The 14,281-nt window shown below is 48.9% G+C and overlaps 1 non-coding gene across 1 annotated transcript; it reads left to right on the top strand.

The window, feature by feature from the left end:
• The first annotated feature begins 5,016 nt into the window (after positions 1-5,016).
• Positions 5,017-5,120, top strand: LOC112437523 (U6 spliceosomal RNA). The gene has a single exon (XR_010110522.1). It is a non-coding gene; the product is annotated as a U6 spliceosomal RNA (small nuclear RNA).
• The last annotated feature ends 9,161 nt before the right edge of the window (positions 5,121-14,281 follow it).

Genomic DNA, 14,281 nt, shown 5'->3' with positions numbered 1-14,281 from the left:
GTGAAAGTCGTAACTGTGTGTTTGGGCCCGGCCTGTCTTGTTCAGGATCCAGCCCCCCCACAGGTTTTCTCCGTCTGTACCTGTGTTAAGTTAATGTCATGATTCTGGAGAAAGGTCGGTTCCTTTCTGCTGTCTGTTGATTGGTGCCCCTTTTCCCAGCAGGGTTGCTGCCCACATCTGACCTCCACACAATCACCCATTACCTCTCCATGAGTCTTTTAGAAAGCCCCTCTAGTCTAGTCTTTTTTGACAGATTCTGGCTGCCTGTCAGGGAATACATGGCTATTTGCATCGATCCTATTACAGGTGCCCTGTTTCCCAATTTGTAGATCCCTGCTTCGGAGTCTCACACTTTCCCACTTTAAACTGTGCTGGTTGCCTTGACTTCAGCTGTCACTCTCTTGGTCTACATGGAACCTCTTTAAAAGCCGCCTGTACTGACCTCACTTCATCTCACTGATAAACCACTTACTCTGACTGATACATGTGCATCTGTATGTATGTATTATGTATACCTGTGTCATCTTACAATGAGGGTTCATATCAGACTTTCATTTGTGTCTCACTGGCCATAGCTGGGTCATTGAACTGCCTCTAGCTGTAGGGAAGGCTGGAAAAGTGAGTGTCCTGGAAAACAGGCAAGGCAGGGTGGGGAGGTGAGCCCTGGGGGACTGCCCACACTCTCCTAGAACAGCCTGAGCACACCAAAGTCCTTCCTTAGAGCCTCTGACAATTTTTTTTTTTTTTTTGAGATGGAGTCTCACTTTGTTGCCCCGGCTGGAGTGCAGTGGTGCAACCTTGGCTCACTGCAGCCTCCACCTCTTGGGTTCAAGTGATTTTCCTGCCTCAGCCTCCCAAGTTGCTGGGATTACAGGCGTGTAATCCTGGCTGGATTACACAACCACGTCTGGCTAATTTTTGTATTTTTAGTAGAGATGGGGTTTCACCATGTTGGTCAGGCTGGTCTCAAACTCCTGACCTCAGGTGAACCACCCACCTTGGCCTTCCAAAGTGTTGGGATTACAATGGCCATGAGTGTGGTAGAGGGGACCCTGGTACAGGAAGGAGGTCCTCTCTGCCTCCTAAGATCCTGTGCCTGTTTTTCTTTTCTTTCTTTCTTCTTTTTTTTTTTTGAGACAGGGTCTTGCTCTGTTGCCCAATTAGTGCAGTGGCATGATCATGGTTCACTGTAGCCTCAATCTCTTGGGCTCAAGAGATCCTTTCATCTCAGCCTCCCAAGCAGCTAGGACCACAGGTATACACCACTGCACCCAGCTAACTTTGTAATTTGTAGAGATGGGCACTCACTGTGTTGCCCAGGCTGTTCTTAACTATGCCTGTTTTAACAACTTGGAAACCAAGCTTTGCAGATTCTGACACCTCATCTTCCCAGACTCTGAAGGGCCTCCTCTGCCCCTTTGTTTTTACTCCTTACTGTTGTGGATCAAGTTCAAGGGACAGGAGAACTGGCCAGCAAGAGAGGGTCCTTAGGCATTAGCAGTGGGTATCTACAAATGGGTGGCTGTTTCTTGTAGGTGTAAGCCAGGCCCCAGGAGGCAGGAGTCTTCTCAAGCCCTGCCTGACCATCCCCATGGGCTGGGTGTTGTGGCTGCAGAATGGAGCAGGCCTTTGGCACCAGCCAGTGACCCAGGCAGAGGACCAAGCAGTTGGGTGTCCATGGGGGTGCCTAAGATGGGGATGGACCACTCTTGGGTATTCCTCTCGGTCATCTGTGCTGCCTGAGCCCATCTGTGCCCGCAGTGGGACCTACCTTCTCAGCCAGCATTGCTACCTGTCCCATCTTCTTCCTACCTCATGCTCAGAGGACTGAGCCTCCTCAGCAAATGCCTAGCCTTTCTCAGTGGACCCACCGAGACCAGGCTGGTGGGTGGGACTGATTAAAGTGTGTTTGCCCTCAATCAAGAATCACCTTTTCGGCCAGGCACAGTGGCTCACGCCTGTAATCCCAGTACTTTGAGAGGCTGAGGCAGGCAGATCGCTTGAGGCCAGGAGTTTGAGACCAGCCTGGGCAACATACAGCGAGACCCTATCTCTGCAAAAAATTTAAAAATTAGCTGGACATAGTGGTACGTGGCTGTGATCCCAGCTACTTGGGAGACTGAGGTGAGAGGATCACTTGAGCCCAGGGAGTCAAGGTTGCAGTAAGCTGTGATTGCGCCCTTGCTCTCCAGCCTGGGCGACAGAGCAAGACCCTGTCTCAAAAACAAACAAAAAAATCACCTTTTTTTAAATTACAAGTCTGATTTGAACCATGACAGACACTATCCTGCCCACAATTTTTAAGAACAAGTGACTAATATTTTATCTAGCTCTCACATCCACATTTAGTGAAAACTCATCTAACTCCCAAAGGAAGTGATGTCCCTTTATCCAGGAGTTGGAAATTGTCAAGGAAACTGTTTGCAGGAAGTGGGAAGTGGAAAGAGTGAGTCAGTGCTAAGAGGTGTTTGGCAGCCTTCTGCAGGGCATAGTGCTTGTCCCCTGCTGTGGTGTGAATGGCTGACAAGGACAGTCCAAGGACACCTTCTTAGCTGGTCCTGTGGAGTCCAGAGACTCCCCTGGAGTTGACTTTCCTGGCCTTGCTCTTGTCCTCCCCAAGTCTCAAATGGGTGTGTCAGATTTCCAGGGCATCTGGTACCTTCTCATTACTGAAAAAAACTGCCCTAAAACAGGATAATGTCAAAAATAAAATAAGCCTCTTGATGTGCTCTGCTCACCTATTTCCTGAGGAATGCAGTGCTCTAATTAGGAAGTCTGCATAAGGTCTCTAGGGGCAAAACGGTACACATTAAGAAGGAAATCCTGAGTGAGTTGTACACTGTCAGCGTCCATACGGAGGCACTGGACTAAGGCCTGACAGACACTTAGCTGGCACCTGACTTCAGAACTGGGCAGTGCAGGTTAGCTGAGTGGCTGGCACCGCGAAGGCCAGGAGACGTCCTGGGCAGGAGTGGAGTGATGGTGCTTCTGGCACCCGGGCAGGGACCAGGAAGGCCGGTGACAGGCTCTCCAGGTGCCATGCTGCCTCGTGGCAGCAGAACAGAGGCGATGTGGTTGGTGTGGTGAGATGGGAGTATGTGGTGTGGCGTAGTTAACATGGTGTGGTGTGATGTGGTCTGCGGTCTGACATGGGGTGGTGGAAAGGGCTAGAACAGGCTCTCAAGATCAGTCTTCTGCTTTTTGGTATCAGTCCTTAGCCAGATCTGGAATTGCTCAGGCATGTTGGGTGAGACTTAGGACTTTTTTAATTACCAAAAAGCACAGGTGAACAAACAGGAATTGGGCTGAGAATGGTGGGTTCCTGGGAAGGATCAGAAGCTTTTAGCTTCATCAGCGAACGATCGGTTGGTCCTGCGTGCCAGGTGCTTCCTGACATGCTATCTTGTTAGATCCTCTGCCCTTTCAGAAGAGGAAACTTGCCTGAGGTCATCTGGTAACACAGCCAGGGCCGCACCCACATGGCATGGCTGGAGGGCAGGATGTGGGAGGCAGCAAGATTGAACAGCCTCTCATCACCCCCTGGATCCCAGCGCCATGTTGGGAAGGAAAGACCCGAGGGCAAGGAGACAGAAAAACCAAAGGTTGAGAAGGTTCTTGCAGATGAAGAGCTGCCTTCTGGTACCGAATTTTTGTGTCAAGAGTTCACTGAGATGTGGGCACCCTGGCCCCAGCTCTGGTACCGCCCAGTCTAGGGCAGCTTCTGACCCACTCTTTGCAGGGGAGAGGGGGTACTGCTGAGAAGTCCTTACCTAGGACTTAAGCCCTGCTTCAGACAGGCCTGGTGGCCTGGTGTCACCCATGTCTAAGCTCTGCTCCATGGTCACGTTTCTGTGCTGAGCATTTCTGAGTGGAGGGTGTTGCCCTCTTTGAGACACTGCCTGGGGTTAGGGAGTGAAGGGAGGAGGTGCCCAGATGACTGCAGCCACTTGGTGTGTGGGAGGTTCAGCAACTCAGGGACATTGAGTGCCACTCCCCTGCCCCGCCTTCTCTGGGCTGGAGATTCCCATCTTGGCCTCTTCTGCTTCTTCTTTTTTTGAGACAGGGTCTCGCTCTGTCGCCCAGGCTGGAATACAGTGGGGTGATCTCAGCTCACTGCAGCCTCAGCCTCCCTGGGCTTAAGCAATCCCCCCACCTCAGCCTCTTGAGTGCTGGGACTACAGGCATGCACCACCACGCCTGGCTAAGTTTTATATTTTTGGTAGAGACGGGGCTTCACCATGTTGCTCAGGCTGGTCTCCAACTCCTGAGCTCAAGCAGTCGGTGTGAGCCAGCCTGCTAAGTCTTTTTTACTATTGCTTTTATTTATGCCCTCCTAGAGCAACTTAAGTCCAAAAATACTACCAGATGCAATCTTCGTGCACAGGCAAGTTGACCCCAGCAAGGAAACTGGGATGGAGAAGTCCAGGAGGGTTGCACCACAGAGCCCCTCCTTGGGGCCTCTCTCCCTCCTATGCAGCCAGCTTTCGTTGTTTGTGGTCTCAGAAAGCTGGTGAGTAGGCTGAGTCTGTGTTCATATAAGGTGCAAGGTGGCTGTGCTAGGGAGGAGGAGGGAGAGAAACTAACATAAGGAGAGCGCTGTCGGGTCAGACACATGGCTTGACATCCTCCTTCTAACCCCTCCTATCTCTGGGATCCGGCTAAATCCCTCAACCCCTGCGTCTCAGATTCCTCACCTTTGAAAGGTTGCTGAGGATGGTGAATAATCCTGCTCTGCCTACCTCACAACACTTTATTAAGTGAAATACACCATCCATGTTGCTACAATTAAATTGTGCCCCTGGCTTCCCCTTCCCCAAGACAGCCAAACTTACGGGAGTATAAATTAGTGCCACTTTACAGAGCACTTTGGCAATGTCTAATAAATCTGGAGCTATACCTGACCCCGGATGCAGCAGCTGTACTCCCGAGATACATCTTGGAGAAGCACCAGCACGTGCACAAAGAGACAGGAGTACAGGTTAAGTACCCCTCATCTGGTGCTCACTTTGGCAGCACATATACTAAAAAAAAAAAAAAAAAAAATAGAATGATGCAGAGAAGATTAGCATGGCCTCTGCACAAGGATGTGATGTGGTTTGGCTGCATCCCCAATCAAATCTCATCTTGAATTGTACTCCCTTAATTCCCACGTGTATGGGAGGGACCTGGTGGGAGATACTTGAATCATGGTGGCGGTTTCCCCCATACTGTTCTCATGGTAGTGAATAAGTCTCACGAGATCTGGTGTATTTATCAGGGGTTTCCGCTTTTGCATCTTCCTCATTTTCTCTTGGCTCCACCATGTAAGAAGTGCCTTTTGCCTACTGCCATGATTCTCAGGGCTCCCCAGCCATGTGGAACTGTTAAGTCCAGTTAAACCCTTTTTTCTTCCCAGTCTCGGGTATGTCTTTATCAGCAGCGTGAAAATGGACTAATAAAGGATGACATGCAAATTCGTGAAGCATTCTATTTAAAAAAAGAAAAGAAAAAGTATCCCTTATCTGAAATGCTTTGGACAAGAAGTGTTTCAGATTTCAGATTTCTTTGGATTTTGGAATATTTGCATTAGACTGATCCAGCATCCCAAATCCAAAAATCTGAAATCCAACATGCTCCAATTAGCATTTCCTTTTAGCATCAGGTCGGCACTCAAAAAGTTTCATATTTTGGAGCATTTTGGATTTGAAAGCTTAACCCATATTGGTAATTATTAAAAACTTGGAAACCACTGTAGAGGAGGAAAAATTTATCTTCTACTCTCTTTTTTTTTTTTTACACGTACATGGGAGTCCTCACAAGAAACGTGAAGACCCAAAGAAACAAGAGTTGAAAGCTTATATACTGAGTTGGGCAAAGAGTAGTAAGTGTGACAAGGTGAAAGGGCCTGAGCTAGGGGAGTTACATTGGTTGGAAAAGTGGAAAGATGCAGGTTTGTTAACAAGGTTCATACAGATTTCTCTCAGAATTAACTTCCCCTCCTTGGTGATAAGAGTGTCTCTTTCCTTCTGGTATAAGAAGGGTATATTGGGCCAGGAGCTGTGGCTCACACCTTTAATCCCAGCACTTTGGGAGGCCAAGGCAGGCGGATCACAAGGTCAGGAGATCGAGACCATCCTGGCTAACAGGGTGAAACCCTATCTCTACTAAAAATACAAAAAAATTAGCCGGGCATGGTAGCAGTCGCCTGTAGTCCCAGCCACTCGGGAGACTGAGGCAGGAGAATGGTGTGAACCCGGGAGGCAGAGCTTGCAGTGAGCTGAGATTGCGCCACTGCACTCCAGCCTGGGCAACAGAGCGAGACTCCATCTCAAAAAAAAAAAAAAAGGATACATTGGCTAGGCATGGTGGCTCATGCCTATAATCCCAGCACTTTGGGAGGCTGAGGCAGGCAGATCACCTGAGGTCAGGCGTTTGAGACCAGCCTGGCCAACATCGTGAAGCCCCCATATTTACCAAATATACAAAAATTAGCTGGGCGTGGTGGCACACGCCTGTAATCCCAGCTACTTGGGAGGCTGAGGCAGGAGAATCGCTTGAACCCAGGAGGCAGAGGTTGCAGTGAGTTGAGATTGTGCCACTGCACTCCAGCCTGGGTGATAGAGCAAGACTCCATATCAAAAAAAATCAAGGATACATTTCACAGGACAATTTCATCTGTTTTTAAAGAAAAAGGACAGTCAGAGTGTCCTTCTTACATCTGTTTTTCAGGTGCCTTTTTTTAGAGACAGGTTCTTACTCTGTCTCCTAGGCTTGAGTGCAGTGGTGCAATCCTAGGTCACTGCAGCCTCGACTTCCTATGCTCAACTGATCTTCACATTCAGCCTCCTGAGCACATATCACCAAGCCCAGATAATTTTTTTGTTCTTTTTAATGACAGGGTCTCACCATGTTGGCCAGGCTCGTCTCAAACTCAAGCAGTTCTCCCACCTCAGCCCCCCAAAGTGCTGGGACTACAGGCATGAGCCACCTCACCAGGCCACAGGTGCCTTTAACTCAAAATAGTCAATAGGCCAGAGTGGCATATTTTGAGTGGCATGTTCTGAACACCTTCACAGCCCAATGATTGCCAGGAGAATGGGTCAATTGTAAAGTAGTCACACAATGGTATACGATTTGGCAGTGAAATGCACAAGCTGGCAGCTATGCGCATCAACATAGATGAACCTTGTAAGCAGCATTGATGCAAAAATCAAATTGCAAAAGACCTGCCATACAATCCCAGGTGTACAGATTTTAAAACATGTAAATACAGAGGTATTGGTTGCCCACCCTTGTGATGTATAATTCAGTACACTTTAAAATGGTTTTATGTTCTGTGGTTCAGAACATGTGTGTGTGTGTGTGTGTGTATATATATATATATATATATATATATATATATATATATATAGTGATAAACCTTAAGCTCAGCATAGAGGAAGCCTCTTGTGGGGTAAGGAAGGCCATATGATAAGAGATCAAAAAAGAGCTTTGGGCCAGGCGCATGGCTCACGCTTGTAATCCCAGCACTTTGGGAGGCCGAGGGAAGAGGATCCCTTGAGCTCAGGAGTTCAAAACCAGCCTGGGCAACATAGTGAAACTCCGTCTCTACAAAAAATAGAAAAAGAAATGAGCTGGGCATGGTGGTGCACACGTGTAGTCCCAGGTACAAAAGGAGGGTGAAGTGGGAGGATGGCTTGAGCCCAGAAGGCGGAGGTTGCAGTGAGCCAAGATCACACCACTGTACTCCAGCCTGGGCAACAGAGCAAGACCCTGTCCCCCACCCTAAAAAAAGGAGCTCTGGGCCAGGTGTGGTGGCTCATGCCTGTAATTCCAGCACTTTTGGAGGCTGAGGCAGGAGGATCCCTTGAGCTCAGGAGTTTGAGACCAGGCTGGGTAACATAGCGAAACCCCATCTCTACAAAAAAAAAAAAAAAAAAAAAATTAGCTAAGCGTGGTGGTGTGTGTGTGTAGTCGCAGCTACTGGGGAGGCTGAGGTGGGAGGATGGCTTGAGTCCAGGAGGCGGAGGTTGCAGTGAGCTGAGATCACACCACTGCCCTCCAGCCTGGGCAACAGAGCCAGACCCTCTGTTAAACAAAAAAAGGAGCTTTATTTACAGCTGTGGTTTTATATCTTAAATTGGGAGGTAGCGATACAATTTTTTTTTTCTTTTTGAGACAGAGTTTTGCTCTTGTTGCCCAGGCTGGAGTGCAATGGCACGATAACATCTCACCACAACCTCCGCCTCCCGGGTTCAAGCGATTCTCCTGCCTCAGCCTCCTGAGTAGCTGGGATTACAGGCATGGGCTACCACGGCCGGCTAATTTTTTGTATTTTTAGTAGAGACAGGGTTTCTCCATGTTAGTCAGGCTGATCTCGAACTTCTGACCTCAAGTGATCCGCCCGCCTCGGCCTCCCAAAGTGCTGGGATTACAGGCATTAGCCACCACGCTCGGCCGCGGCACAGGTATTTCTTATATTATTCATTATATCTATTTATCTGAAATCTTTCAAGATAGCTTTGTTTCGATGAGAGATGAGCCTCACCTCAGAGAAACTTGCATCACCTCAGTCAGCCTCCTTTCTGGAGGCCCAAGGGAAGAGCAGCTCAGGATGGATAGGTTGCCGTGGTGATGGGCTTGCTGGGCATCAGGGAGCTTTCCAGAGTGATCTCCTCCAAGTGGCGCCTGGAACATTTCCCAGGAGATGAGTGACTCACAAGTGGCCTGCCAGGTGCCCCCCTTTCTTTCTCTAAAAAGCAGGTTTTGGGGGGCCGGGGAAGCCAAGGGGACTGGGCCAGGCCATGTGCCCCTCTTCAAGCAGCTGCACAGTGGGATTGCCCCTGCCAGCTGACGATGTGAAACTGGCCGAGTCAGCCTCCTCCCAAAACATGGCTGTGACAGATGCTCAGAGGCAGGATGAACAGGCCATATGTTAGAAGGATGCTGCACAGGCCTCGACTTGTTAGATGCAAAATAAATGGTTCCTGACCTGGATAAATGAGCTTGAAATGTAAAGACACCAAAACGAATTACACTCAATGTCTGGATTTTCTGGCAGAAGTTATGGGGCTGCCTGTCTTCAAACTGCCCGGTGTCCTGAGTTGTCCCTGGGCCCTTAGGCCCAGGCTGTGCCTTGAACTTCCTGTGAGTGCCTTCTCTCAGTGGGAGGTGTGGCCAGATCTCCTGAGGATGTGCAGGAGTCTTACTGGGCAGAGCCCTCCTCTCCCAGGTCCGCTGAGCAGCCCTATTCATCTCTGTGAATGATTTCATGCCTTCTTCCACTGAACACATTTGCATGATAACCTGGGCCTGCCAGAGTTCGAGGCACCCCAACTGACAAATGGAACACATTTTTTAAGCTCATTGGGTGCCTAAGGGCACTGTCTGCAGCAGGCTGAACCCTCTCTGTATCAGACACCCTGTCAGGTTGTCTCTAGCAGGCTCACAATTTTGTTACCACTCTGCCATTGAGTTCCATTATTGGATCCTTGAATTTGAGGTTCAGGGTCCTGAGTCATGAGAAGGAAAACCTGCCCATCTCCCAACAGGGTCCGATGTGTGCCCTTGAGCCGCCTATAGACAACTGAGCTAGAGACAACCAGAATAAGCATTATCATTATAAAGGCTTATTTTGTCTTTGCAATGCAGTAGTATTTTCCCAAAAAAATTGAAATATCCCATGTGTTGTAATAAAAAAATATGACTCACCCCTGTAATCCCAGCACTTTGGGAGCCTGAGGCAGGAGGATCATTCTAGCCCAGGAGTTCAAGACCAGCCTGGGCAACATATCAAGATCCCATCTCTAAAAAATCAAAAAATTGGCCGGGCGTAGTGTCGCGTGCCTGTGGTTCCAGCTACTCGGGCAGCTGAGGCAGGGGAATCACGGCTGGCAGGTCAAGGCTGGAGTGAGCTAGGATCATGCCATTGCACTCCAGCCTGGGTGTGCAAAAGCAATATCCTGTCTCAGTTAATTAACTATTAATTAATTATTTGGCTTTGTGTTTCTGGCACAGAGCTCCTAAAACCCTTGGAATTTACTGTCTTGTGTGCTAATGAGGGACCATGGCTTATCATAGGGGAGCCCTCGATAGCTTCAGGATGGGGACTGGGTGCCAGAAAACCAACCACATGATTTCAGCCCTCCCCTCCCAGCCTCCAGGGTGGGGAGAGGGGCCAGAGATGGAGCTCAATCACCACAGACTAGTGATTTAATCTATCATACCTATGTAATGAAACCTCACAAAAACCCCGAACCCCCTTGCACCCCCAAGTCCATGGGGGACAGAGGCTACTGCACTCAGGACCCTTTCAGACCTCACCTATATACTTCATCTGGCTGTTCATTCTCATCCTGTATAATAAACTGCAATGGTGAGTACGGCACTTTCCTGAGTCTGTGAGTTATTCTAGTAAATTATCAAACTTGATAGGAGTGTGGGCACAGTGGCCCATGTCTGTAATCCCAGCACTTTGGGAGGCCAATGCAGGAGGATCAGCTTGAGTCCAGGCGTTCAAGACCAGTCTGGGCAATATAGTGAGACCCTGTCTCTACAAAAAAACTTAAAAATTAGCTAAGCATGGTAGCTGTCTGGTCCCAGCTACTTAGGAGGCTGAGGTGGGAGGATTGCTTGAGCCCAGGAGGTGGAGGTTGCAGTGAGCCAAGATTGTACGACTGCACTCTAGCCTGGGCAATAGAGCAAGACCCTGTCTCAAACAAAACAAAAAACCCAATAGGAAGAAGGGTTCATGGGAACCTCCAAATTTATAGTCAGCTGGGCAGAAGTATGAGTAGCCTGGACACTCCATTTGTAGCTGGTGTCAGAAGTGTGGGCAGTCTTGTGGGACCAAGTCCTTAACCTGTGGGGTGTATGCTAACTCTGGGTAGTGTCAGAATTGAATTGTCGGACATCCAGTTGGTGATGGAGAATTGGTTGGTGGTGGGAAAAAAACCTCACAGCCCACTTCTGTCTAACTCTTCCTTTAAGGCAGACAACTGACACAAGCGAATTGAGAGGCAAGGCAATTAGTGAAAGACACCCACATCAGATGCCCAGATCCTAATCCCGGCGCTGCTGACCAGCTGGTGCCCTTGGGCACATGGCTTGGCCCTCTGCCTCCCTTGGCCTGTCTATAAAATGAGGGGATTGATTAAATTTTCCCTGGGGCTTAACACTAGGAATCTACTTCTAACAAGCAGCCAGGTGATTCTTCGGCACTCCAAAGCTTGAGAACCAGTGCTTATGACCTCCTTAGCAGTAAAATAATTAAAAGGCCTCCAGCTATATATTTAGGAAAATTACATCTTTCTTTATCCTTGCCACTTCAAATAACTGAAATTCCTAAACTGCTGCACCAGCAAAGCCACAGTGAATAAGTCAGCCTAGGTTCCATCCCTGATGTCTGCCGAGACTCACCTGCAGGAACTTCCTCCTACTTTCAAAGAGCTTGGCTGAAGTCTCCTAAAAGTTGTGGGGGTCGGCGTCCGGGCACAGTGGTTCACGCCTGTAATCCCAGCATTTTGGGAGGCCAAAGTGGGCTGAGCACTTGAGTCTAGGAGTTTGAGACCAGCCTGAGCAACATAGTGAGACCCTGTCTCTACAAAAAAATACAAAAATTAGGTCGGGTGCAGTGGCTCATGCCTGTAATTCCAGCACTTTGGGAGACCAGTGGATCATCTGAGGTCAGGAGTTCAAGACCAGCCTGGCCAGTATGGTGAAACTCCATCTCTACTAAAAATACAAAAATTAGCCAGGCGTGGTGGTGTGTGCTTGTAGTCCCAGCTGCTCAGAAGGCTGAGGCAGAAGGATCGCTTGAGCCCGGGAGGCAGAAGTTGTAGTGAGCCAAGAGCACACCACTGCACTCCAGCCTGGGTGACAGGAGTGAAATCCTGTCTAAAGAAAAAAAATTAGCCAGGCATGGTGGCACACACCTGTAGTCCTAGCTGCTTGGGAGGCTGAGGTGGGAAGATCACTTAAGCCAGGAGGTGGAGGTTGCAGCGAGCCAATATTGCCCCACTGCACTCCAACCTGGGCAACACAGCGAGACTCTGTCTCAAATGTTTTTATAAAAAAAAAAGTTGTTGGTAACTTGGAGAAGCAGCTGAAGTCAGGCCTGAGAAGCAAGTGAGAAATTCAGACAACAAAATCCACTGAAGACCCAACAAATAGAGCTGAAGAGACAACACTTTCCTGCCAGGTGGGCAACAGATGGCAGGACCCATGTGCACACACACACTCACACCAGTGAAGCCGAGTTTGCAGTGTGTCAGCTAGGTTGCCCTGCCGCTTGGAGACCCAGCCCCCACGCACCACACTCCTGTCAAAACAAGCCCTGAGCTAGGCGGATTCTCCCGGCTCCCGCTCCTGCCAGCTCAGCCAGGGCAGCCCCGCTGGGCTCTTCCTGCCAACCTGAGTTCTACTGGCTCTCCTCTTCCCTCCTTCTCTCTCCTCCTGATATTCCTTTGCTGTTCTGATGGAGAAGAAATCTATTCATTGAGAATTTGACAGCAGAAAAATGAAAGAAAATTTAAATCTCCTATAACCTTCCTAACAGAGAAAACTACTGTATACACTTTGGAATATTCTTTCAGCCATTTTTTATGTGTTTAATGTGTTTTTCATACCTTTTTTTGTTTTTGTTTTTGTTTTTTGAGACAGGGTCTGTCACCTGGGCTGCAGTGCAGTGCTGCAATCATAGCTCACTGCATCCTTGACCTTGGCTCAAGCGACTCTCCTGCCTCACCTTCCTGAGTAGCTGGGACTACAGGTGTGCACCACCACGCCCGGCTAGTTTTTGTATTTTTTTTTGTAGAAACGGGATTTTGCCATGTTGCCCAGGCTTGTCTTGAACTTCTGGTCTCAAGCGATCTGCCTGCCTTGGCCTCCCAAAGTGCTAGGATTACAGGCATGAGCCACCACGCCCAGCCACCCACACCTTTTCTTAACATACTTGGGATTTAGTGTACCTGTGCAATTCAGTACAGAAGTCACTAACCACATGCAGCTCTTTAAATGTTAAATTTGTTAAAATGTAAAATTCAGTTCTTCAGTTGTGCTAGTCCAAGACCTCATGTGTTCATTAGTGGCCTATGGTTATTGTCTATGGAATAAGGGACGAGGCAGGTGCAGAACATTTCCATCATCACAGTCCTATCATCCTGCACTGGTGTGTGCAGTTTTAACCAAATGCTACGCGCTGAGCATTTCCCTATTAAACATTCTCAACATTCTTTGAGTACATTATTATTATTATTATTTTGAGGGAGGGTCTTGCTCTGTCGCCCAGGCTGGAGTGCAGTGGCATGATCTTGGCTCACCGCAACCTCTGCCTCCCAGGTTCAAGCGATTCTCCCACCTCAGCCTCCTGAGTAGCTGGGATTACAGGCATTCACCACCACGCCTGGCTAATTTTTGTATTTTTAGTAGAGACGGAGTTTCGCCATGTTGGCCAGGCTGGTCTTGAACTCCTGACCTTAAGTGATCCACCCTCCCAAAGTGCTAGAATTACAGGTGTGAGCCACTGCACCTGGCCGAGCACACGGTTTTTAAGGGCTGCAGAGCATATGCCATTTGTGGTTGTGCCATGGTTTATTTTACCGATCTTCCACCATTGGCCATTCAGGTCACCCACTGTTGTGATTATGAATGATGCTGTGGTGCACTGCTTTAGCCCTTAGATCATTTTCCACATTCCTGATTCTTTTTTTTTTTTTGAGACGAAGTCTTGCTCTGTCGCCCAGGCTGGAGTGCAGTGGCGCGATCTCTGCTCACTGCAAGCTCCGCCTCCCGGGTTCACGCCATTCTCCTGCCTCAGCCTCCCGACTAGCTGGGACTACAGGTGCCCGCCACCACGCCCAGCTAATTTTTTGTATTTTTAGTGGAGACGGGTTTTCACCATGTTAGCCAGGATGGTCTCGATCTCCTGACTTCGTGATCCGCCCGCCTTGGCCTCCCAAAGTGCTGGGATTACAGGCGTGAGCCACCCCGCCCGGCCATCCACATCCCTGATTCTTTGTAGATTATTTCTATGAGTGAGTTTGTTGTGTTGGGCAGGGCACGTATTTTCAAGGCCACAAAATGGAATGCCCAGCTACCTCCCAGAAAGTTCTCTCACTTGGACAGGGCAGGTGTGCCCCTCTCTGCTTATGTGAACCCTCTGAGAGGAGAGGACTCATCGAGGAAGCCCTGCCTGTCTGAGCAGAGAGCCTGGTGCTTTGGGAGAGACCTACCTGAACTAGGAGGAGAATGGCCATCCAAGGAACAGACTGGAACTAGATTGTCCCTGAATTCCAGAACCTTC

This window comes from Pan paniscus, chromosome 18, assembly GCF_029289425.2.
Source record: "Pan paniscus chromosome 18, NHGRI_mPanPan1-v2.0_pri, whole genome shotgun sequence".
Taxonomy (NCBI): domain Eukaryota; kingdom Metazoa; phylum Chordata; class Mammalia; order Primates; family Hominidae; genus Pan; species Pan paniscus.
Note: the sequence above shows the minus strand (reverse complement) of the source record. Positions and strands in the feature narration are given on the sequence as shown.